At 42.7% G+C, this 25,749-nt stretch overlaps 1 long non-coding RNA gene across 2 annotated transcripts in view; it reads left to right on the top strand.

The window, feature by feature from the left end:
* Nucleotides 1-23,406: 23,406 nt before the first annotated feature.
* The window catches only part of LOC133549745 (uncharacterized), a 57,061-nt gene continuing 54,718 nt past the window's right edge, over nt 23,407-25,749 (top strand). The window contains exon 1 of one of the 2 annotated variants that reach the window (XR_009806164.1): nt 23,407-23,941. This is a non-coding gene — a long non-coding RNA (uncharacterized LOC133549745). The remainder of the gene's footprint in view (nt 23,942-25,749) is intronic. The other variant, XR_009806162.1, reaches the window with a different exon arrangement.

Genomic DNA, 25,749 nt, shown 5'->3' with positions numbered 1-25,749 from the left:
ATTAATGATTTTATTGATGATAATTGTTGCACGACCATTCATGTTTTGGGATACACGAGTGCTGATATTTTTGATCATGTTTCCTCCATTGCCAAACACATGATCAAGATGTGTGAATACAATCTGGTACTATCTAGCCAGGTGTTTCTACCTGCAGACAGCTTCACTTTTTGCAGGAAAACCCACAGAACAGCTAGCTGGCTTGATCATCTGATTTGTACTGCAGATGCTCATGCAACACTTGGTTCTATGAAAGTACTGTATGAGGCTACTACATCTGATCATTTCTCTGTTGAGATTACGCTTGACACTGGCAGTCTCCCTGAGATAATGAGGGGGACCAGGGGCGTCACTAGCTTTTAAGGACGGGGGGGGGGGGGGGGGGGGGGGGGGGTGAGATGAACAGGATGTGAGCGAACGTAGCGCACAAGTACAAAACTTCACAAACGGCTAACAAAGACTTAGAAACTTTTCTTTGTTATTATTATTATTATTTCAATCGGTTAAGGAAATTAAATATATATGGAAGTCTGAATAGAAGCGAGAAATGTTTATGTATACTGTAAGAAAGACTTAGAGTCCGTCTGCTGACCGGAAAAAGAGCCAACGCTGTCAAAGAGCTGAGGGACCATCTTCAAAGTGCAATACTGAAACAAATAGTGCAAACAATAAAATTTAACTTCCAGGGCTTGACATTAATGATGTCCCGTCGTCCCGGGGACAGTAAAAAAAATGCACGGGACAATCGCTTATAACCATTTTTTTTTTCTCTTTATGTTTTATTAATTTTACATTTATATTAAATGTCTTAGATTTTCCTCCCTCTGAAAATCCTATGAAATGTTTAACAAGCCATCCTATAATAATACAACAGCTATTAATTTAACAAATCAATACAATAAAACACATATATTTTTAATTAGGTTTTTTTTCATTTTTTTAACAATAGGCTTATATATACTACTTTATATAGATTCTACAAGAAACACAAAACTTAAAAACTAAAATATTTACAATTGCAGACACAAGGTTTTGTGCAGCTTGACCACAGATTTGAAAAGGAGCAAAGATCTTCAATATTTGTATGTGAAAATCACAAAGAAATCTTCTGGGGGAGGATGACGCCCCTACAGGTATTTGGTTTACAAACTTTCAGCCCCACCTAAAACAAAATTCACCAGCCACCACTGATTATGATGCATTCCAATCTTAGGGAAAACATAAGACAATACTCTCTTAACAGTACAACTGTAACCAGGAATAAGTCTTCAAGTAACAATATTCAAATACTAACTTTGTAGGGTAAGACAGACTTTGGTTTTATTCTGAATCCAGTGAAACTGATTGGTGGTTTTAGCTGATATAAAGACTTTCAGGTGTTTATATATGTTTAAGTATTTGGCAGACACTTTTATACAAAGCAACATATATGAAAAATACATATAAAACAATAACTGTAAACATGAGCGTTTACGGGAAGAATGTAATAGAAAATATCAATCCAAAGTGTCAAGACAGAATAAACTCTGTTGTTGCAGCAACAGAGAGTCTATTGGTCCATAAGATATATAGATATCTAACATATTCATAGATTGTTTACGCAGGATATATGCAAGTATATATAACCTAATCATATTGTTTCTTCAATTTAAAAATATCTGACCGTTTTTTCCCCCATCTCTGGGATTATTATCCCCAGTTTTGATCTTTGACGTGTGGTCACTTATAGCATATAAGAATATTCTATTACTGTTAAGCAAACTTTTAACACGCCAAAACATGTGTCCTTTATCATAGTTACACGCATGACAAAAAAACGCGTGAAAATCAGTGGTATTCAGTGAGATAAAATGCGCTGACAGTTCATTGCTCCTGCCAAAAGAATTGCATTGATTGGAGTGGATCACCACTCCAAGATGGTGGCCGCACGTCTCGTCTCGTCAGCGCCAGTAGGCAGTAGCGCTGTTTACGCTATGAAGTGAGGGGAAACTGAGTGAATGATGACAGGTTATGTGATTATTTATTTTAAACTCTTATTCGGGCCACTTTAAAATGAATATTTTGGCATGTATTTAAAAAAAGAAAATAAATAAAAATAAAATATAACGCCAAATTATTTATGTTTTTTTTTTTAGAATATTTTAGGGGGGATTTAGCCCCCCTAAAATAGCATAGTGACGCCCCTGAGAGGGACAGTAGTGCAAGTGAGGCTAAGATAAACTGGTCTAAATTCTCCTCAGAGGATGTGGTATTGTATTGTGAGGGATCAGATGAACTCTTGAGCAAAATACATTTACCTATGCATGCCATTCTAAATTAGATTAGATTAGATTAGAGAGTACTTTTTTTTATTCCTTCAGGAGAGTTCCTTCAGGAAAAATAAAATGTTCAGCACAATCCTATTCAAGTTCAGACAAACATTACAGGGAGACAGAACAGGATCGCTGACGGGTCTGCCAGCTTCCAGCGCCCCTTACAAAAAAGTTGAGATACAGGTAAACAAGTGGGGGGAATGGGAGAAAAAAATAGAAGATTAAAATAAAATAAAATAAAATTAAATTAAATTAAATAAAAAAATCGGTCTAAGCCTGGGCCCTTGAGAGGGGGTAGAGACTGAGGCCAAGGGAAAAAACAACAACTCATAGCCATAGTACACATCCCTGTCACATGTGTGTAAGAGGGAAACATCAAACATCAAAGAACACAAAGAACATTTAGACATTAAAGCAGTGGATACAACCAGCCACTTCTACATACAGCTATGAATAAAAAGTAAAAGAAACATATACACTGTGGTGGACTCTGCGGTGTTCCACGCCATCGTCCGCTGGGGTGGAGGGAGAGCATGGCCAGAGACAGGGGCAGACCAAACAAAGCAACCAAGAGAGCCGACTTCACTCTCGGCCGCCAACCAACTCTCGGCCAGTTTCCTGTCCGCATGGATGAGCGAGGGTACGTCCAAGGAGACTGAGGTGTCCGACACCTACTCACCCAGCCAAGACATCGCGAAGCCTCTCCGTCCCGGCGCTCAGTGCTAGCTCCGCAGCCCTGTCTCCTCATACGCATCTCCTCCAGTCCCTCCAAACCGACTCCGGTGTGGCAGAGACCCAAGCAGCTGGTCTCCAAGGCCAAAATGCTCCCGGGAGGCAGATCCAGAAGTCCACAAAAAAAAGCACCGCAGAGGTCACGAAAGTGCCACCCCTTGTCACACCCCGTCTATGTTCCAATGTCAACTGTAATGTCACCTCTCACTGTGCTGACCTCTGTGAAATGTACACTTATATTGTGCATACTTTACTAGAGGCCAGCAGACCTCTACTCACTCATTTTGGTAAAGCTAAAAACACCAAGCCTGGGTGGAACAGGTATGTAGCTGGCCCACATGCAGAGGCTAATTATTCTGGCATATTGGTATGACAGGCAGACTATGCAGGTAAAATTGGGGAATAGTTTATTCTCTCTTTTTAGAGTTGGCAATGGGGTACGGCAGAGTGGGATTTTGTTCCCAGGCCTATGTGGTCTGTATATGTATGATCTGTCAAGGCAGTTGAGAGATTGCAGAACAGGGTTCATCATAGGGAACACCTTAATCAACCACCTTATGTGCGCTGATGATTTGGTCATTACATCTCCCAGTAGTGCTGGGTTCCGACAGCTTCTAAACATATGCTCAGACTATGGAATCAAGTTTGACATCAAGTATAATGCCAACAAGAGTATGGTAATGATATGTAGGACGAAGGAGGATCAAGACCTTATAGTTTACCAGGTTTCTACTAAACCCTATCCGTGTGCAACAATGTCAAATACTTAGGCTACATCATCTGTGACAAGATGGAGGATGATGCCAACATGCTTAGACAGAGAACAATGCTGTATGTCCAAGCCAATATCCTGGTGAGAAAATTTCATTACTATTCTGATGAAGTGAAGGTGTACTTGTCTAGAGCTTACTGCACCCCTCTGTACACAGCACCCCTTTGGGTGAGGTTCCAAAAAGAGAGCTTGCGCAAACTCCAGGCGCATATAATGACTGTCTCAGAATCCTGCTTGGAAAGCCCAGGCCAGTAGTGCCAGCAAGCTTTTTTGTGATTTAGGGATAAACACCTTCCACACCACCCTGAGAATACTGATGTTTAAGTTTATACGTAGACTGCAGGGGTCCGAGAATGATCTTATTGTACAGATAACCAATCCTAGGTGTAGTTCTGTTAGGTACCAATCGTATAAATGGAAACACTGGTATCTGTGCTTTTTATAGAATGTGTAGATGCATTTGGAGTATATATATATATATATATACATACATACATATATATATATATACAGTATATATATATACTGTATATATATATACTGTATATATATATATATATATATATATATATATATATATATATATATATATATATCATTTATTTTTCACTTTTATTTTAAATGTTTTATTTTCTATTTAAAAAATGTTTTTATTTTTATTGCTGCTTATATTTATTTATTAGATGCCTTTTACTGAATATGCACAATCACTGTTTTTAATATTATGTGATAATGCCTTTTATACTGGATTTTGTTTGTTTTATGTACTGTGTGTGATTGTAGGTCTACTTGGACACTGGAGTCCGCAATAACAGTTTGATGATAAAAGTTTGATGTATATTTTTGGGTAGCAGATTATAGTTTGTTTTGCACATCATTTGAGCTGTTTGCAAATGCACCAAATCAAATCATTTAATTTTTTCTTCAGTAAATAAAGGGTTTGAATGTTCTCTACATCCAACATTATGTATTATTCTAAGTGACCTTTTTTGTAACACTGTCAGTGAATGAAGTGTACTTTTGTAGTTATTTCCCCATATTTATACACAATAACTCAGGTATGGTAACACTAGTTAGCAGTAGAAAATATGAAGTGATCTTTGGTCCCGAAAATATTTTCGTTTTATTCATTATTGACGTTTTTATTGGCACATTATGTTGCATATTTTTATACGAGATTAGTAGTTCATTTAATCTTCTATTATTTCACCCCAAAGTTGTGTTTTTTTACTCTTTCAATAGGCAATAGGGTCTTTTTGTGTAAAGTGTGCATGTTCTCCCTATGAATTTGTGTTTGACTTTCTTTTCTACTGTTACCGAAAAACATTATTTTAGTTTTTAGTGAGATTCAAAGATAGTCTGTTTTTGTCAAACCATCTTTTTAATTTGTTAATTTCTTCTGTTATTATTTGTATTAACGTCTGTGTGTCCTTTCCCGGGTCACACCTGGGTAAAGTCTTGTCTGTGCCAGAGTGTTGTTATAAGGAGTGGTGCATGATAAAGAAGAAAAGAGTCCAGCTGTGTGACGCAGCCATATATTATGGGTGAGGACTCTGTTTTTCCACAGTATACAATCACCCTGTAACATCTCCCTTCCTTTAGTAAAGAATCCACACTGGAACAATGCTGTATGTAAATCAACTGTAGACCATCAACATACTAGTAACACCAGACTCAACCTCAGATAGCAATACCTGGTTCAACATCAAATATCAGGTATCAAATATATGGCAAATATATAGAACGTGACACTACATAGTAGCAGGAAGGGAACACACCTGTCATCAAAATCTCAATCTATCAGACCATCACTTTTTTGGTTTGTTACATCACTCACTTCCTTTTTTCTTTTTTTTAATTCAACAAAATTCACAGTCCATGTGTGTTTGAAAGTGCACACAGTCCTTGTATGTTTTATACGAATGTATGTCAGTGTGTGTGTGTGGTTGTGTCTGCGTGTCACAGTCCAAGTGTGACCTAGAGGTTAAGTCTGTCAGGAGGCTTCTTCAGCCTCCCACTCCGGGAGCACACGGCGTGGTGTGTACCTGGCCTGCAGAGAAGACGGCGGTGACCTTGGGGCAGGTGAAGACCTCGTAGACTCCCCAGGACCGCCAAAGCTGTCTATGTTGCCACCTCCACTCGCAGGCTGCTCTGGGGTCAATTCTGGTCGAGCCGACAGTTGGGCAGGAGTCGCTTCGGTCAATTCTGTTGCGTCGATATGTGGTCCCCTCTACGTCTACCAGATGGGACCGGAGTCCCAACTGCTGCAGGCACACCCCTCGCCTCCATCTGCCCGTCCTGTCTCCCGGGAGCGGCTTCATCCTGATGGACTGGCCGACGTTCAGCTCCGGCAGATACCGTGCCAATTTGTCATACACTAATTTTGCCGCCTGGTGCTTCCCCCTCAGTTTGTCGGGAACCCCTGTGATGACCTGAGATGTAAGGAGCTGGTCGGCCACCGGAAGAAGGGTTCTCAGCCCTTGTGACATGAGCCGCTGTGCTGGGCTGCAATGCATGCCCTCAGTGGTCGCGTTTAGCAAATGCAAAATGGCCTTCCAGGGGTCCTCCTTGGCACGGTCAGCCTTTTTGCACAGGCCTTTCACAATCTTTACTGCTGACTCTACTTTGCCATTACCTTTTGGGTGACATGACGTGTTAGAAGCCCCACTCCCTCGCAAATGCCCGGAATTCACTGCACGTAAACAAAAGGCCGTTGCTCTAGTTATTATCTATTCTGTACTTTTTCTGCTTCATGCAAGGGCACTCAACTTGTTATATTTCATGGCATGTGAGGAGTGGCTTTGCCGCAGCTGTTTTCTGTCTTTCAGCCTTGCTAACAGCCAAGGACGAACCAGCACCTCAATGGAGATATGGCACAGCAGGCAGACAAAGCAGAGACATGGGGAAATCACAATGCCCCAGCACGTTCCGTCACGTATTGTGCATACTGGAGCTGCTTGCATAATGTGTGACCCCTCCCTTTAGAAGCAGCCTCAGTATGTAACTAGGGAACTCCCAAACTGAAAAAATAGAGGAACGCGTGGATTGTTCCTCAGAGTGTAGGGTGAGACAGTAACTGAGTGTGCAGCTCCATTCATTCTCCTCATGAGCTAAATTGAAGTCTGTTTCTGCCTGATTCCTTGCTTCTTGTTCTGTTTGACAGTTTGGTTCTTAAACCTGACAAGAGCACGCCATCCTGTGTGCTAATTTAATATCTGATGGCCCAGTAGTCCCTGATGAGTACGGGGGCCTCCTCTTTGTGTTCCGGGCATCCCTGCAGTACGACTACCTTGAGCATTTGGAGACACAAATCCTCCTCTGTGTGTGCTCGGATCTGTGCCAGGCGCTGTCTGCTGACATTGATGTAGCCAGCCTGCTGAATGGCCGCTGTGTCACACTGCTCCTGTTCCATGGTACAGACCATTTCTCGCCGGTACAGTGTGTCTGTATTCCGAGGCGGGGTGGTGGATCTACTAAGTGTGTCACTTATGTATATTTCAGGGCCTGGCTTGAACACCACCGTAAAGCAATAGTTCTGAAGTCTCAGGATTATGCTCTGTAGGCGCTTGGGCGTGCTGAGGAGGGGCTTACTGAAGATGGACAATCATGGGCGGTGGCAGTCTTTGCTGTCACATCACCCCGTCCATATACAAACCCCGTTTCCATATGAGTTGGGAAATTGTGTTAGATGTAAAAATAAACGTAATACAATGATTTGCAAATCATTTTCAACCCATATTCAGTTGAATATGCTACAAAGACAACATATTTGATGTTCAAACTAATAAACTTTTTTTTTTTTGCATATAATCTTTAACTTTAGATTTTTATGCCAGCAACACGTGACAGAAGTTGGGAAAGGTGGCAATAAATACTGATAAAGTTGAAGAATGCTCATCAAACACTTATTTGGAACATCCCACAGGTGTGCAGGCTAATTGGGAACAGGTGGGTGCCATGATTGGGTATAAAAACAGCTTCCCAAAAAATGCTCAGTCTTTCAAAAGAAAGGATGGGGCGAGGTACACCCCTTTGTCCACAACTGTGTGAGCAAATAGTCAAACAGTTTAAGAACAACGTTTCTCAACGTGCAATTGCAAGAAATTTAGGGATTTCAACATCTACGGTCCATAATATCATCAAAAGGTTCAGAGAATTTGAGGAAATCACTCCACGTAAGCAGCATTGCCGGAAACCAACATTGAATGACCGTGACCTTCGATCCCTCAGACGGCACTGTATTAAAAATCGACATCAATCTCTAAAGGATATCACCACATGGGCTCAGGAACACTTCAGAAAACCACTGTCACTAAATACAGTTTGTCGCTACATATGTAAGTGCAAGCTAAAGCTCTACTATGCAAAGCGAAAGCCATTTATCAACAACATCCAGAAACGCCGCCGACATCTCTGAGCCCGAGATCATCTAAAATGGACTGATGCAAAGTGGAGAAGTGTTCTGTGATCTGACGAGTCCACATTTCAAATTGTTTTTGGAAATATTCGACATCGTGTCATCCGGACCAAAGGGGAAGCGAACCATCCAGACTGTTATCGACGTTGTTAAAAGAAAAGGTGATGTAACACAGTGGTGAACATGCCTTTTCCCAACTACTTTGGCATGTGTTGCAGCCATGAAATTATAAGTTAATTATTATTTGCAAAAAAAAGAATAAACTTTATGAGTTTGAACATCAAATATCTTGTCTTTGTAGTGCATTCAATTGAATGTAGATTGAAAATGATTTGCAAATCATTGTATTCCGTTTATATTTACATCCAACACAATTTCCCAAATCATATGGAAAAGGGGTTCTTAGGTAGTAGTGGAAGCGTTGACAGGCAAATACGATGCCCAGACACTCCTTTTCTATCCGTGCATAGTTTTGTTCCGCCTGGGTCAGGGCGCAAGAGGCAAAAGTGACAGGTTGCCCTTCCTGTACTAGGCATCAGCCCAGGCCTGTCTGCCAGGAGTCGCTCTGTATGGTGACTAGCTTGTTGGTGTCATAATCACGCAAGACCGGTACTGCTGTGACCAGTGTCTTTATTTCCCTCATGGCAGCATCATGTTTTGTCAGCCAGTGCCACGGCACGTCTTTGTCTAGCAGCCTCCTCAATGGCTCACATACATCTGACAGGCGGGGCATACATCTGGAAAGATAGTTCACAAAGCTGACACACCGCTGGAGCCCTTTAACGTCTGTGGGGTTCGGCCTGTCCCTTGTCATGGTCAGCTTTGAGGCCCTCGGCAGACAGTATGTGGCGGTGGATATGGACTTCCTTCACTCGGAACTGCAACTTTTTCAGGCTCATCCTGAGCCTAACTTCTCTGCATCTGTCCATCAGGGCAATGAGGTTTGCGTCATTGTCACGGTTGGCATCATCATCCGTATCTCTGCAGACAACTATGAGGATATCATCGGCTATGGGCTCAGTCCCTGTTAATCCAGCTAGGAGCTCATGTTGCTTTCTCGGGTACAGTTCCGAAGCAAGTGACACACCAAAGGGGAGCTTCAGCCACCGTTTTCTGCCCCATGGTGTCCAGAACATTGTCATCAGGCTGCTCTCCTCATCCAGTCGACACTGCAGGAATGCATCATGCGCATTCACCAGCGTGTATATACGCGCCTTAGGCAGCTTGCACAGCACGTTATCTAAAGTGGGCATGAGGTAGTGGGACCGTTTCAGGGCTCGGTTGAGTGGCTTCGGGTCAATGCATGGTCTCAATTGTTCCGGCTTTTTCACTATGACCAGATTGCTGATCCAGTCTGTGGGCTGTGTGACTGTGGTTAAATGTCCATCCTTTTTGTATCGATCGAGATGCGCTTTAACAGCTGCCTTGAGGACCACTGGAAATTTCCCGGGGTCACACTGTACAGTCGCCACACTGCTGTCCAGCTCAAAGTGAACATCACCAGGCAGGGACTCAACTGGGCTGGTGAACACGTCATGGTATGTGTTGATGAGACGCTCTTTGGTCAGGTCTCCCCTCCTGCAGTGTTCCGCCTTATTTAGCTCCTCAGGAATGGTGAATCACATCAGCCTATCAGGCTCAGTCTCTCACATGTCTCCCCTGAAAGCAAAGGTCTCTGGCCTGTATGCACAACTTCAAAGTCCACACACTGTGTGCTGTACAACCCCAGCGAGTTTATCCACTCACTGTTGTACAGCTTCAATATGGTGAAACTCTTCTGAAGAGGCGGACTCTTCTGAAGAGGCATTCTGGGCGCCAGTCTCATCTTGTCAGTCATGCTCATCACATTGCAGGTGGCTCCAATGGTCCAGCTGGCACCTCTGGTCCCACTGTTGCAGTGGCAGATTGACAAACCACTTCTTCCCTTGAGTGTTCATAGGTCCCATGCTCTCTGCTGTGTACACATCTCTCTCATCTCCATCACTGTCCTCCTGTTCCTCTGTCGACGGGTCATCCATAGTGTTCAATTGGCGTGCGTGCTGACCTCTCTTCATGCATACTTTAGCAAAATGGTTGGCAGTGCCAAAAGAGCGGCAGGATTTACCAAATGTAGAGCACTGGTCTGGCTCAGGTTTTTGTGTTGTGCCACAGTACTTGCATTACCCTGTCTCTCATGCCCTGGGTCTGTGAACTGGTGTTGGTGGGTTCCGATGGCCTACCGGCAGACCTGCGTCCATATCTTTGTCCCCCCTGCGGGGCATTGATGGTTTCTCCAGGCCCAGAGTTGCCCAGTGACATAGTCTTTCATTTATTGTCTTTGACCTCGGCTGCATGGCATATCATGATTGCCTGATCCAATTTGAGATAATTTTCTCTTAGTAATTGACGTCTGGCACCCTCATCAGCAATGCAAACACAAGCCTGTCATTTATGAGTTATCTTTTATAGCTCCGTATTCACAAAAGGCAGCCTTTTCTCTCAGCTTTGTAACAAAAGCATCTATGGGTTCTCCTTCCTCTTGCTTTAAGTTTCCAAAAACTTACCTCTCGAATGTGACGTTCTTCGCGGGGATGAAGTATTTCTCCAGTGCCTCCAGTATAGCTCCCGCAGTTCTCTGCTGGTTGGCAGTGAGTTCCAGCTTGTGTTTGTAAACATGGATTCAGCCGTTCCCCATTAGCTGTCTCAGCACCGCTGCTTGGTCGGGCTTCTCCATCTCGTTAAGCCCAGTCGCTAGCAGATAATCCTCAATCTCTGCTCGGACGTTTTTCCAGTTGCCGTGAGTGTCCCCAGCCATCTTCATGGGTTCCGGAGGCGGGATGTTTGTAACCATTATACCAACACAGTGATAAAGCTAACAGGCTAAATATAACTGCTAAAACTCACAAAAACAAATAAACACACGCTGTCTCAACAACGGTCAGAATGTGGGGCATAATCGGGTCCTGCTCGGACTTCTGACACCATGTTATATATGTGGTGCAGGATAAAGAAGACAAGAGTCAAGCTGTGTCATAGTACTGTGTATTCAGGCTACATGTAGGAAATACAACTGAGGTAAACACATGCGACGCAGGCATATATTATAGGTGAGGGCTCTGTGGCTGGAGCAGAATGTAAATACAATCACCCTGTAACAAGTGTTTCATATCTCCATGTGTGTACCTCGAGCGTTTCTTTGCCACAGTACTGTCCAGAGCCATAGCCACGTTTTCGTGTGCCTTTTGGATCCTCGAGCGAGTTTTTGGTTTGTAACGTTTTCAGGTAAGATTAGCATCTTAGTATTACCTCAGTTGGAGAGCCCTTTGTTGTATTTAGTAGTTTCATTTCTTAGCAACGTTTTCCCTCCGTAGCCGGAGTGCTTTGTGTTTGTTAATCCAACCATCCATCTATTTTCTACCACTTATTCCCTTCAGGGTTATGGGGGGCGCTGGACCCTATCTGAGCTACAATCGGACGGAAGGCGGCGTACACCCTGGACAAGGCGCCACCTCATCGCAGGGCCAACACAGATAGACAGACAACATTCATACTCACATTCACACACTAGGGCCAATTTGGTGTTGCCAATCAACCTATCCCCAGGTGCATGTCTTTGGATGTAGGAGGAAGCCGGAATACCCGGAGGGAACCCACGCAGTCATGGGGAGGACATGCAAACCGCACACAGAAAGATCCCGAGCCCGGGATTGAACTCAGGACTACTCAGGACCTTTGTATTGTGAGGCAGATGAAATTTTTTTTTAATTTAGTGGTCAGGTTAGGTCTGTTTTTATAGCCTGTTTTGTTTCTCCCGTTTTTGGATCCCTTACCTTGTCAAAATAAAGAACTTCTTTTGATATCCTGCGCCTGTGTTGACAGTACAAATCTGGTCGTGACATCCTGAACAGAATGCCGTTGTGTCATCTGCAAATACGACTTACTTTAAGTGACTTTAATGTCGTTAATACAAAGATTGAACAATTTTGGTGCCAGTATTGATCCCTGGGGTATACCGCAAGATATTATTAGAGTTGTAAAAATGTTTGCTTCGCGTCACGTATTGCTTCTTTTTAAGTAGCTGCTTACCCAGTTCAAGACCAACTATCCGGTGACATACTGTTCTAATTTGTCATTGAAATATTAGAATTAATTGTATCAAATGCTTAAGTTAGATCCATAAACCTTGCAGCTGCACACTGTTTACCAGGTTGCATTGGTAATCTCTTCCGTTATTTTGATTAATGAAATTTTGCCTCTCTATCCATATTGATTGAGACAAAAGTAACGAACAAGTGACAGAGAAACATTTGAAAGAAAAAAGTTATAATAATATTTCTACAATTGGTCAAGAGTAAATCGTTTTATTCCAACCTTTAAGTTGTTTGTGGTGATAAATGGCAGTTAGCATAACACTGCAACACACTGTATGAGTTAATTAGCGTGCACTAAGATAAGATTCACTCATTAGCATATGCTCCATTTTTAGTGTTACTTGAGGTGTTTCTGTCTATAAATCACCCCTCATGGGCATCACAAACCAGGTTTTAAGAACCGGGGGTCTTAGCCCCCAGGAGATTTACAGTGTGCAAAGCGTGCGAGGGAAACATTTGAGCACTTGCTAAATCTTTTCGCTCAAAACTTTTTGGCACTGTATTAGAATCATGCAACAGACAATGAATACATCCAAATGGTTGAAACTAAAACTGAAAGAAAGCTATAGTTATCTTTAGTAAGCATGAGATGGCTTAACCACACAAGGACAGTGTTATTGCATGGAAAATTTATCTGGCAACTTGCAAACAGGGAAAAGTTGCACAGCCTACTCAGTGGCCTAGTGGTTAGTGTCCGCCCTGAGATCGGTAGGTTGGGAGTTCAAACATCGGCCGAGTCATACAGAGGACCAGGGGCGTCGCCAGACATATTTCAGTGGGGCACGTGCCCCCACTGTTGATCTGCAGTGCCCCAGTAAAAATTTCACCATTAAAAAAGAAAACGCTTCAGAGTTTTAAGTCTACATAACATAGACATCAGCGCACATACTACTTAGTATGGTAATTGTTTGCTACTGTATTCACTCCACGAAACAGTGAGCACATGGCTACTTAATATGGTAATTTATTCACGTGTGGATCGAGACTTCGGTTGAGAGAGAGAGAGAGAGAGAGAGACAGAGAGAGAGAGAAAGAGAGAGAGAGAGAGAGAGAGAGAGAGAGAGGCGATGCGAATCACTGCTGAGGTAGGTAACGTTAGCCAACAACAATTTGTTAATGACATTATTTTGATTTTGATTTGACTCAATCTGTAACTCCTAGATGGATATCAGAAAGTTATTTGCCCGCAGCAGAGAGGAAGCAGCAGGAATGAGAGATGTAAGTGAAGTCCTAGCTAGCTAGGCAATATCATTGTCTTAAATTGATGCTAAGTTTGCTAACGTTATTCCTTGTATCAAGACAAACATATTCATTTACTGTACGAGCTGTCGGGGGAATTTCCAATGAACATGAAACATAATGTTGGTTATTGTCTGCTGGTTCTGCATCAATGAGGATTTGGAGTCAGCATGTGTGAGTTGAGTGCTTCTCAAATGGTTTATCTTCAGGAAGAAAAACATTTTTCCATATCATCAAGTCGTGAGCCACATTTTTAAATCATTCAAGTTTATTTCACAGAAAAATAGCACAGTAGACTTGTCTTGTTAATCGGTGCGACTTTGACTAAAATAATCTTGTTTTGTCACCAGAAAAATAGCTACAGCTAAAGCATCTGGTTTTGTTTCCAGAAAAAATAGTAATACTTCTGTATTTGTTTTCAGAAAGATGGCTGAAAATATTGGGTTTTGTTGCCCCATTTAGATTTTTTTTAAATATATTTCCATGTCAGGGCTTCACGGTGGCAGAGGGGTTAGTGCGTCTGCCTCACAATACGAAGTTCCTGCAGTCCTGGGTTCAAATCCAGGCTCGGGATCTTTCTGTGTGGAGTTTGCATGTTCTCCCCGTGAATGCGTGGGTTCCCTCCGGGTACTCCGGCTTCCTCCCACTTCCAAAGACATGCACCTGGGGATAGGTTGATTGGCAACACTGAATTGGCCCTAGTGTGTGAACGTGAGTGTGAATGTTGTCTGTCTATCTGTGTTGGCCCTGCGATGAAGTGGCGACTTGTCCAGGGTATACCCTGCCTTCCGCCCGATTGTAGCTGAGATAGGCGCCAGCGCCCCCCGCGACCCCGAAAGGGAATAAGCGGTAGAAAATGGATGGATGGATGGATATTTCCATGTCTGTCCTGAGTCCTCCTCCAACTTGTTAGTCGGTTTGCCTTTTGTTAAAATACTCAATAATAGTCACTTGAAAAAAGGCTAAAATAATCTGGTTTTGTTGCCACAATTTCATTTTTTTCTCCCTAAACTTTTTTTTCATGCACACTGAAAATGACACACAATGAAAATGACACACAATCCACTTTTATGTCAGGAGCCAGCAGTCTGGAACCACTGGTCAACTGTATAACAGTTACTGTAATATTTCCATGTCTGTCCGGAGTGATTGACCACTTCGCAAAAATGAAAAGGAGACATTACAGTTTACTTCTCAGAAAATGATTCCCTGAACAGACACACAACAGTTGTTCATTTATTCTACTACTGTGGCTTTATTGTTTTGTGTATATTTTATAGTTTTGTGTATTTGAAGTAGGATTAGCCACATTGCCATAAATGGAAATTAAATAATATAAAAGAACCCAGAGATGTAGGGGTGCTTTATTTTTTGTTTTACTTTTGTAGATGTTAAATTTGCAGATGATTACTGCAATAAATATTTCAAAAAGATTAATTGCTCTTCCTTTTTGCTTTTACCAGTAGCAGTTTACAAGTCTGGAGTAAAAAAGTGCACAAGTAGGTCAAATGCATGAGCTAATTTCAGGTGGTTAATCAAAGATCCATACAACATAATCTGATATGATTTCATAGTTTAAAGCACTATTTATGTATTTTTTATGATAAATAAGTGCTAAAAATGTTTTTGCTTGCGCGCTTTGCACGCTCACATGAATTGTTTGTGCCCCAGGTGTGCCCCAGTACAGTATTAGGTCTAGTGACGCCCCTGCCGAGGACTATGAAAAAATGGGACCCATTTCCTCCCTGCTTGGCACTCAGCATCAAGGGTTGGAATTGGGGGTTAAAACACCATAAGAGATTCCCGGGCGCGGCACCGCTGCTGCTCACTGCTCCCCTCACTTTCCGGGGGGTGATCAAGGGAATGGGTCAAATGCAGAGGAAAAATTTCACCACAACTTGTGTGTGTGTGACAATCATTGGTACTTTAACTTAACTAAGATCATAGCAGAGTAAACAAACTTGTACTTCACTGCAGAGGAGGTTCTGCTGGAAATAAATGTTCTTTCCTGGAAATTGAGGGTTGGATGTCCACTGAGATATCTTGTCTGTACACAACCTCTGATTCAGAGTTTCTGCACTTGCAAGAAGGTCATTAGTGTATCATAATTTCTGATGATAATCATATGTGAATGAGCTCTCCTCTCTTCTTTTTCGCACAACTAAAACAAGTGACAGAAATCAGTCACCACCATGCTAACTATTTGACTTGGTTTGCTAGCCAGCTTTTTATTTATCAAAATGGGGAGCACATGGTTCATTAATTACATATGACTGTTAGCTGTTAGCTATGAGCTCTCAGCTGGAATTAATTGTTGCTTCCAGCAGTTGTAAAACCTTGCTCTCTTGAAAAATGTCCGTATGCCCATTTTATAGGCTGGTTCTCTTAATGCTACTGCTCACAGTTTTAAATGGTAAAATGGTTGTACTTGTATAGCGCTTTTCTACCCCTTTTTAAGGAGCCCAAAGCGCTTTGACGGTATTTCCACATTCACCCATTCACACACACACATTCACACATTGATGGCGGGAACTGTCATGCAAAGCGCTAACCAGGACCTATAGGAGCAAGGGTGAAGTGTCTTGCTCAAGGACACAACGGACGTGACTAGGATGGTAGAAAGTGGGGATTGAACCAGTAACCCTCACATTGCTGGCACGGCCACTCTCCCAACTTCGCCACGCCGTCACTTTTCACTCTTACTAAGGTAACAGTGAAAACATGGACCGGATTTTCAAAAAGGTAGGCGTTACTGGTTTGGGTAATAAGCGCTGACAAATTCTCCACAATGTTCCCTCTTGGGACAATATGGCTCTTTTGATAGCAAAAGTGGCTGACCCTGGTGTAGGATGTAGCCTGCCTCTCACCTTGAATCAGCTGGGATAGACTCTGGCTCCCCTGTAAACCTGAAAAGAATAAGCACCACAGAAAATGAACTGAGATTTTATATTTAATTTGACTCAAACATGTTAATTATGTCATCTTATTGAATATATGTTTGGTTTATTATATTCAAGTAAGTTTCTGATAATAAATGGAGTTTTTACCGACATCCGCAGTCTTAAGAAGGGTCAACTTACTACTTGGATGTGTTGCCTATCTGGATGTTCTTCCTAGGCGTTCTTCCACGCCCCCTGCAGCTTGCTCGTCTCTTTTGGATAGAGTCTCAGGTGTGAGAGAGCATATGCTCCACGGTAACAGCCAAAACATGTGAAGGCAAACATGCAATCTACTGTGCCAAAAACTTCTCCGAATATAAGAAACAATTTAGATACTGGATACATAGCATAAATGTGAGTGTGAATGTTGTCTGTTTGTTTGTGTTGGCCCTGTGATGAGGTGGCGACTGAAAGTAGCTGGGATAGGCTCCAGCCACTCCTGCGACCCCGAGAGGGACAAGCAGTAGAAAAATGGATAGATAGATGGATACATAGCATACATAGGATACTTACACATACACAGGTTCTCAAACTATGTACAAACCCCGTTTCCATATGAGTTGTTTAACTGTGTTAGATGTAAATATAAACGGAATACAATGATTTGCAAATTATTTTCAACCCATATTCAGTTGAATATGCTACAAAGACAACATATTTGATGTTCAAACTGATGAACATTTTTTTTTGCAAATAATCATTAACTTTAGAATTTGATGACAGCAACACGTGACAAAGAAGTTGGGAGAGGTGGCAATTAATACTGATAAAGTTGAGGAATGCTCATCAAACACTTAATTGGAACATCCCACAGGTAATTGGCGTAGTTAGACCTAAAATATTCTTAAGCCCCCCTAAATAATTTATCGTTATATATTTATTTTTTCTTTTATTTTTTTTACAAATACATGCCGACATGTTCATTATAAAGTGGCCCGGATATGAGTTTAAAATAAACAATCATATAACCTGTCATTATTCACTCAGTTTCCCGTCGCTTCAGAGCGTAAGGTAGAGAGCCTTTAGTGCGTCGGTATCCAATCCATTCCACTTGTTTACGTCACTTCCTGTTTGGAGTTTGCGCGCGCCTGACTGTGTAGTTTTACGATCACTTTGTGCAAAACCAGCACATCTTGTTTGCTTTTTTTGTTCTTTTTTGTACTTTTTTTCTACTTTTTTGGCTTCACTGTGTCGCTGTGCTGTCTGTGTCGATCGGTGCTGCGGGCTAGCACACCGAAGCCGGCTAGCATTAGCAGCCTGACATACACAGGTGTGGATTTATTGTGTTGCTGGATGCGTCGGCATATAGACCATCAGAATGCCTCCGCCAAGGAAAAGATTCAACAAACCTGGCTAACGAACGGTAAGGACTTCATCAAACTAAAGGGGACGTTGGAGGAAGCAAAAGTCTTGGTGGTGAGAAAAATAGAAGATTTTGATAAGTATTGACATTGATGCAGTACTTGGTATCAATGTAGTTTTGTAACTTTTACATCATCTCAATGTTACCCACAGCAAGAACACAGACCACACCAAGTATTGATATGGACATGATACAGAAGATCCTACAACATCAACAAAAAGAACTGGAAATGTGTGAGTATCAAGAGCATGCCACAACAGAGACTGATATGGAGATAGACCCCGATAAGAATTTTTTCTCTGCGATTGTAAAAAAAAAAAGTGCCTGTGAACAATATGAAAACAGTGTAAAATCAGAAGATAGTCTGTCAATAATACATTTCAATTGTCCAAGCATGCACACTAACTTTGAGGCTATCAAGGATTACTTGAAAGAAGTTACTCATCCATTTAGCATTATTGCAATCACTGAAATATGGTTCAACAATGATAACGGTATTGATTTTTGTCTGAATGAGTTTGAATTAAGATACATAAACAGAATTAATAAAATAGGAGGAGGGGTCGCATTATACATTCATAAATCTGTTTCATTTAAAGTTTACGCAAACATGACCATAGCAGTCGATGGATAATTTGAATGTTTAACAGTGGAAATCCTAAATGACAAAAAGACAAATATCTTCATGAGTTGTGTATACCGGGCACCTGGTTCAAGCATAGAAACTTTCCATGAATAGATGGGTAAACTATTTTCCTCTGTGAACCATAAAACCATATTTATCTGTGGTGATTTTAACATTGATTTGTTAAACATTAACCAAGCAAAAACATGTTGATGACTTCATTGACACTGTACAGCTTGTCTCTATATCCTACCATGACCAAAGCAAGCAGAATAACAACAAATAGTGCCACAATCATCCACAACTAACATTGTGGGAAATAAAATCACCAGTGACCTTTTTATATGTGATAGCATCACTGACCATTTACCTGTTTTTACTTTATATGACTGTCATCTCAAGAAAACCAGAGACACAATGGCAAACATCTTTAAACAAATAACAACTGAGGAAACAATCTGTGCCCTAAACAATGGTTTAGCAGTTAAGGATTGGACTTCAGTTTACAGAGAACTACAAACCCCGTTGGGAAATTGTGTTAGATGTAAATATAAACGGAATACAATGATTTACAAATCCTCTTCAACCCATATTCAGTTGAATGCACTACAAAGACAACATATTTGATGTTCAAACTCAAAAACTTTATTTTTTTTTTTTGCAAATAGTAATTAACTTAGATTTTCATGGCTGCAACACGTGCCAAAGTAGTTGGGAAAGGGCGTGTTAACCACTGTGTAACATCACCTTTTCTTTTAACAACACTCAAAAAACGTTTAGGAACTGAGGAAACTAATTGTTGAACCTTTGAAAGTGGAATTCTTTCCCATTCTTGTTTTATTAGAGATTCAGTCGTTCAACAGTCTGGGGTCTCCGCTGTCATATTTTACGCTTCATAATGCGCCACACATTTTCAATGGGAGACAGGTCAGTCTAGTACCCGCACTCTTTTACTACTAGGCCACACTGTTGTAACACGTAGGTTGGAATTTTCTTGCTGAAATAAGCAGGGGCGTCCATGATAACGTTGCTTGGACGGCAACATATGTTGCTCCAAAACCTGTATGTACCTTTCAGCATTAATGGTGCCTTCACAGATGTGTAAATTACTCATGCCTTGGCCACTAATACACCCTCATACCATCACACATGCTGGCTTTTAATCTTTGCGCCTAGAACAATCCGGATGGTTCTTTTCCTCTTTGATCTGGAGGACACAACGTCCACAGTTTCCCCCCAAAAATTTAAATGTGGACTCGTCAGACCACAGAACACTTTTCCTGGCGGCGTTTCTGGGTGTCTTTGATAAATGGCTTTCGCTTTGCATAGTAGAGCTTTAACTTGCACTTACAGATGTAGTGACAAACTGTATTTAGTGACAGTGGTTTTCTGAAGTGTTCTTCAGCCCATGTGGTGATATCCTTAGAGATTAATGTCGGGTTTTGATACAGTGCCGTCTGAGGGATCAAAGGTCACGGTCATTCAATGTTGGTTTCCGGCCACGCCGCTTACGTGGAGTGATTTCTCCAGATTCTCTGAAACTTTTGATGATATTATGGACCGTAGATGTTGAAATCCCTAAATTCCTTGCAATTGCATTTTGAGAAACGTTGTTCTTTAACTGTTTGACTATTTGCTCACGCAGTTCTGGACAAAGGGGTGTACCTCGCCCCATCCTTTCTCATGAAAGACTGAGCATTTTTTGGGAAGTTGTTTTTTTACCCAATCATGGCACCTACCTGTTCCCAATTAGCCTGCACACCTGTGGGATATTCCAAATATGTGTTTGATGAGCATTCCTCAACTTTATCAGTATTTATTGCCACCTTTCCCAACTTCTTTGTCACGTGTTGCTGGCATCAAATTCTAAAATGAATGATTATTTGCAAAAAAAAAATAAAAAATTGTCTTTGTAGCATATTCAACTGAATATGGGTTGAAAATGATTTGCAAATCATTGTATTTGTGAGGACTCTTCTTCGGCATGGTAATGCCGGTGTAGTTTTCCCGTGGATGCGTCGAAGCAGAACACAGCAAAGGTAAGATATAAGGTATTTATTTAATAACAAAAGTCTATGAACAAAAATACTGGTGTAAAGAGAAAAAGTAAACAAAAGACGCTAGCGTGAAGGCTAGGATAAAACAAGGAAAACTAAAACTTGGTACGAGGACACAAAAGAGTAAACAAAACATTTAGCATGAAAGCTAGACAATAAAGTGGCTTGGCGTGAGAGCTAGCGAGAAAATACATACGAATGATGAGAGTCGTCACTGATGCGCGTGGGCAAATTAGGATCCGAGAATGAGTAAACAGAAAAGGTGAGCTTAAATAGGAGGGTGAAAATTAGTAGCAGGTGTGCGGGGCGAGACTAACAGGTGGACTGATGTGTAACCATAGTGATGGACAAAAACAGGAAATAAACGGGTCAGACTGAGAATGAAAAAACAAACACGTGAAGATCTGAGCAGCAGATCGCAACAGTATTCCCCCCCAACAAAAGACAGATACCAGATGTCTTAAAAAACAAACAAAAACTTGAACCCCCTCCCCAAAACCAGAAAGTTCACAAACGAAGGGAGGGCGGAGGGAGTCCACGGTGGAGGGTCGCCAGATCGCATGTCCCCGAATCCACCGAGGACACATCATGTGGCGGCGGCGGGTGGAACGCTGCTGCCGAAAAAGTCTTGGCGGGCGACCTCGAAAAGGCCACATTAGTGGCCGCCTCGCAGGATGAGGTGCCCGGCGAGGCGGACGACCCGGGCACGGCCACATCCGTGGCCGACATGGAGGATGGAGTATCTGGCGAGGAGGATGACCTCGCAGAGGCCACGCCCGTGGTCGACGTGGTGGACGACGCCTCAGCACCGAAATCCCAGCAGGCTTGGAAGCAGCTGGCGAGGATGATGCGGGTGCTGCAGCCGAAGAAGGCGTCGGAGGCGGCCTGGGAGCCGCAGGAGTCGTCGGAGGCGGCCTGGGAGCCGCAGGAGTCGTCGGAGGCGGCCTGGGAGCCGCAGGAGTCGTCGGAGGCGGCCTGGGAGCCGCAGGAGTCGTCGGAGGCGGCCTGGGAGCCGCAGGAGTCGTCGGAGGCGGCCTGGGAGCCGCAGGAGTCGTCGGAGGCGGCCTGGGAGCCGCAGGAGTCGTCGACGCTGGTGTGGGCTCCAGCCCCGTCGTCGACGCTGGTGTGGGCTCCAGCCCCGTCGTCGACGCTGGTGTGGGCTCCAGCTCTGGAGCTGTTGCTGGAGTCGGCTCCAGCTTTGGAGCTGTTGCTGGAGTCGGCTCCAGCTTTGGAGCTGTTGCTGGAGTCGGCTCCAGCTTTGGAGCTGTTGCTGGAGTGAGATCCAGGTTAAAGTCTGTAATTGGTATGAGAACCAGTTCTGGGTCGGAGGCTGGTGTGAGAACCAGGCTAACGTCAGTTTCTGGTGCGAGAACCAGACTAGAGTTCAAAACTGGTGTGAGAACCAGGCCCGAAAAAGCTGCTGGTGTGTGAACCAGGCGAGAGTCGAATTCTGGCGTGAAAACCAGGTTAGTGTCATGTTCTGGCGTGAGAACCAGACTGGGAGCAGGTGTCGGCTTCAGCCGAGGAGCAGGTGTCGGCTTCAGCCGAGGAGCAGGTGTCGGCTTCAGCCGAGGAGCAGGTGTCGGCTTCAGCCGAGGAGCAGGTGTCGGCTTCAGCCGAGGAGCAGGTGTCGGCTTCAGCCGAGGAGCAGGTGTCGGCTTCAGCCGAGGAGCAGGCACAGGGGTCTGCCGAGGAGAACTAGGGGACTGGCTGTGAGCAGGACTAGGACTATGATGAGTGATAAGACAAACACTAGGACTCGGGCAAGGACTTGAGAGAGGACCAGGACTTACAATCACACTAGTGCTTTGAGAAGGGCTTGGGCAATGACCAGGACTTACAGTCATACCAGGGCTTGGGCAAGAACTAGGACAAACGGTCAAACTAGGGCTTGGGCAAGGACTGGGACTAACAATCAAACTGGTGCTCGGGCAAGGACTAGGACAAAGACTAGGACTTACAGTAACACTGGGGCTCGGACAAGAACTTGGGTAAGGACTAGGGTTCGGACTAAGACCACGAGGGGAATCAGTACTAATATTACAAAGGCAAGAAACAAGACTCGGGACCGGACTCGAAACAGGACTCGGACTACGGATCAGTCTACGAGTGGAACTAGGACTACGACGACTACGAGAAAGACTAGGACTACAACTAGAATCAGAACGGAAACTCGGACCAGGACTTGGACTACGACTCAGTCTACAAGTCGGTCTACGAGTAGGACTAGAGCATGGGCTACGAAGAAGGCTGGGACTCGAACTCTGAGAGAGACTGTGACTAAAACTAGAACTAGGGCACGGACGGAACACAGGTGGAGGAGGTCTAAGAGGGCGTGACTTGACCGGGGAGAACACCGGTGGAGGAGGTCTAGGAGGCCGTAGTGGCTTAACAGGTTTAACAGGGGTGAACACCGGTGGTGGAGGTCTAGGAGGCTTAGTAGTAGTACTGGCCCTCCCCTCGAGACCCGGATTCCAGACGGGGTCCCGTTGGATAGAGGCTGACCGTAAGGGCGGGCGGTGGGAGGTTTGGAGGAGGGCAGACTCCACCCCATTAGTCTGTATGAGGAGAGGATTGTTCTGAGCAGCAAGAAATTTCTCCTCCAGCTCCAGTTCAATCAAAACTCTCCTGTACCACTCGTCCATCCAGGCAGGACTATATCTTTCTAGGTCAGTTTCAAAATCAGGTGACGTAGGGGTAGGACGTGAAATAGGCTGAGATGTGGGCGGGGCCAAAGTAATGGGAGGCTGATCTTGACAATTAACAATACACTGAGGGTGACTAGAATCAATATAAATGTCCTGATACTGTGTGAAAGTATTATTACTGTCCAAGTTTTTGGAAAATGGCTGAGATATATCGTCCACAATAAAAAAATCTTCTGAAAAAATGTCATCAACAGAGGCCGGTGTTGCGACACCGGTGGGCGTTCCCCAAATGACGTCATCGCTTGTGTCAGAAAAAGTGTCATGGCAGCTTAAGGAATGATTTGAAAAAAAACAAGCAGGATTACCGGTAATGACGGGTGAATCCTGGACGGGGTGAAACTTGCTGTGTCCATGGGGAGGAATAAGTGGTGCTGGAACATTACTGCCGCGCGGGGGACCTCTCCACTGGACCCCCCGCTTCTTCGGGGCAGCGCGAACGGCTTCGGAGGAGACTTCAGGCCCACAGTCGAGTCTTTCCTGCTCCCAAGCCACGAGCTCCAACCACAACCCTAAGTCGAAGGGTTCCTCCCGTGGTTTCGACGCGGAAAAACAACTTGATGCTCGGATCCTACTGTGAGGACTCTTCTTCGGCATGGTAATGCCGGTGTAGTTTTCCCGTGGATGCGTCGGAGCAGAACACAGCAAAGGTAAGATATAAGGTATTTATTTAATAACAAAAGTCTATGAACAAAAATACTGGTGTAAAGAGAAAAAGTAAACAAAAGACGCTAGCGTGAAGGCTAGGATAAAACAAGGAAAACTAAAACTTGGTACGAGGACACAAAAGAGTAAACAAAACATTTAGCATGAAAGCTAGACAATAAAGTGGCTTGGCGTGAGAGCTAGCGAGAAAATACATACGAATGATGAGAGTCGTCACTGATGCGCGTGGGCAAATTAGGATCCGAGAATGAGTAAACAGAAAAGGTGAGCTTAAATAGGAGGGTGAAAATTAGTAGCAGGTGTGCGGGGCGAGACTAACAGGTGGACTGATGTGTAACCATAGTGATGGACAAAAACAGGAAATAAACGGGTCAGACTGAGAATGAAAAAACAAACACGTGAAGATCTGAGCAGCAGATCGCAACAGTATTCCGTTTATATTTACATCTAACACAATTTCCCAACTCATATGGAAACAGGGTTTGTAAACGTGGACGGTGCTTATTGTCATTTTTTAGACATCTTTACTTAGATGCATAATAAATACTGCCCTGTGAAAGAATATTTAATAAAAGGAAAAAATAAAAATAGCCCTTGGATCACAAATGGTATAATTAATGCCTGTAAAAAGAAAAACAGTCTCTCCAAACTTTTCATCAAAATAAAAACTAAAGAAGTCGAACAACGATACAAGAAGTACAAAGATAAATTAACTGATATCATTAGAACAAAAAAATGGTTATATTATCAAAAAACTGTATGAAAACTAATACAATATATAAAAGGAACTTGTTTTGAATAGTCTAATCAAACAAGGATATTCAAAGTTGACTTACCCTGATTACTTTATTGATGAAAACGGTGAAGATTATAATATGAGTAATGTAGTGAATAAGTTCAATAGTTTTTTTTTGTAAGTATTGGTCCTAAGTTGGCTGTTGATATCCCAGACAATGGAGTTACAACAGGGGAGTAGGTTTGATTTTGAGATTGGTGGGGACACAAAAGTGCTCCAAGGCAGCACTCTGAAAGTTTCCTTTTTTTTTTTTTTACATTAGCAATCATAATTTCACATCATGCAGATGTTATAGGGTAAAGCAACTAAAATGAAAGCAAAGGAGACAACTTGGAAGAGTTCTCATCTTTACTCTTTAGTGTAGGGCTGTAGTGCAACTGTGCATCATACTGTCAATTAAACATAGCCTACTGTCCATCAACAACATCAGAAATACATTCATGCAATACAACATTGTAAATAAACATAAATTAACTGTAATAATCTTTTCCCCAACATGTGTTTAAATCACTCACAATTTTTCCCTTCAACTACTTCTTTCTATTGCTGCTTTTGTACTGAAAATATGTTTGTCACTAATACTCAAATACAAGCAGACTAGTGTCCACTGGTTGTTCCTATTTGAAAGAGCCAAACACATGCCTCCGCCGGTCTGTCACAGAAATTAACTGCTGGCCAAAAATATGTTGATGCATGACAGATACATTAAGGACAATGACCATAAAGCTTGATGGCACAGTTACTGCCTGAGCAAAAAGGCTTTTACTAAATGTGAATATTACTTCATATTAATGAATTATATTTTAGCATTGTAAAATCACATGATCATATAGTGAGGGTTTATTGTATTTCCACCACTTTGGTATTTTCAAACCGTTGCTCACTTCTACACAAATCCATGAAACTAAAAAATAATTTCAAAAATAAAACGGAAAGGTGAAATCCGGCGATCTGATTGGCTGTTAACCGTGGTTTAAATATTCTAAAGCCTTATCA

The sequence above is a fragment of the Nerophis ophidion genome, linkage group LG03, assembly GCF_033978795.1.
Source record: "Nerophis ophidion isolate RoL-2023_Sa linkage group LG03, RoL_Noph_v1.0, whole genome shotgun sequence".
Taxonomy (NCBI): domain Eukaryota; kingdom Metazoa; phylum Chordata; class Actinopteri; order Syngnathiformes; family Syngnathidae; genus Nerophis; species Nerophis ophidion.
Note: the sequence above shows the minus strand (reverse complement) of the source record. Positions and strands in the feature narration are given on the sequence as shown.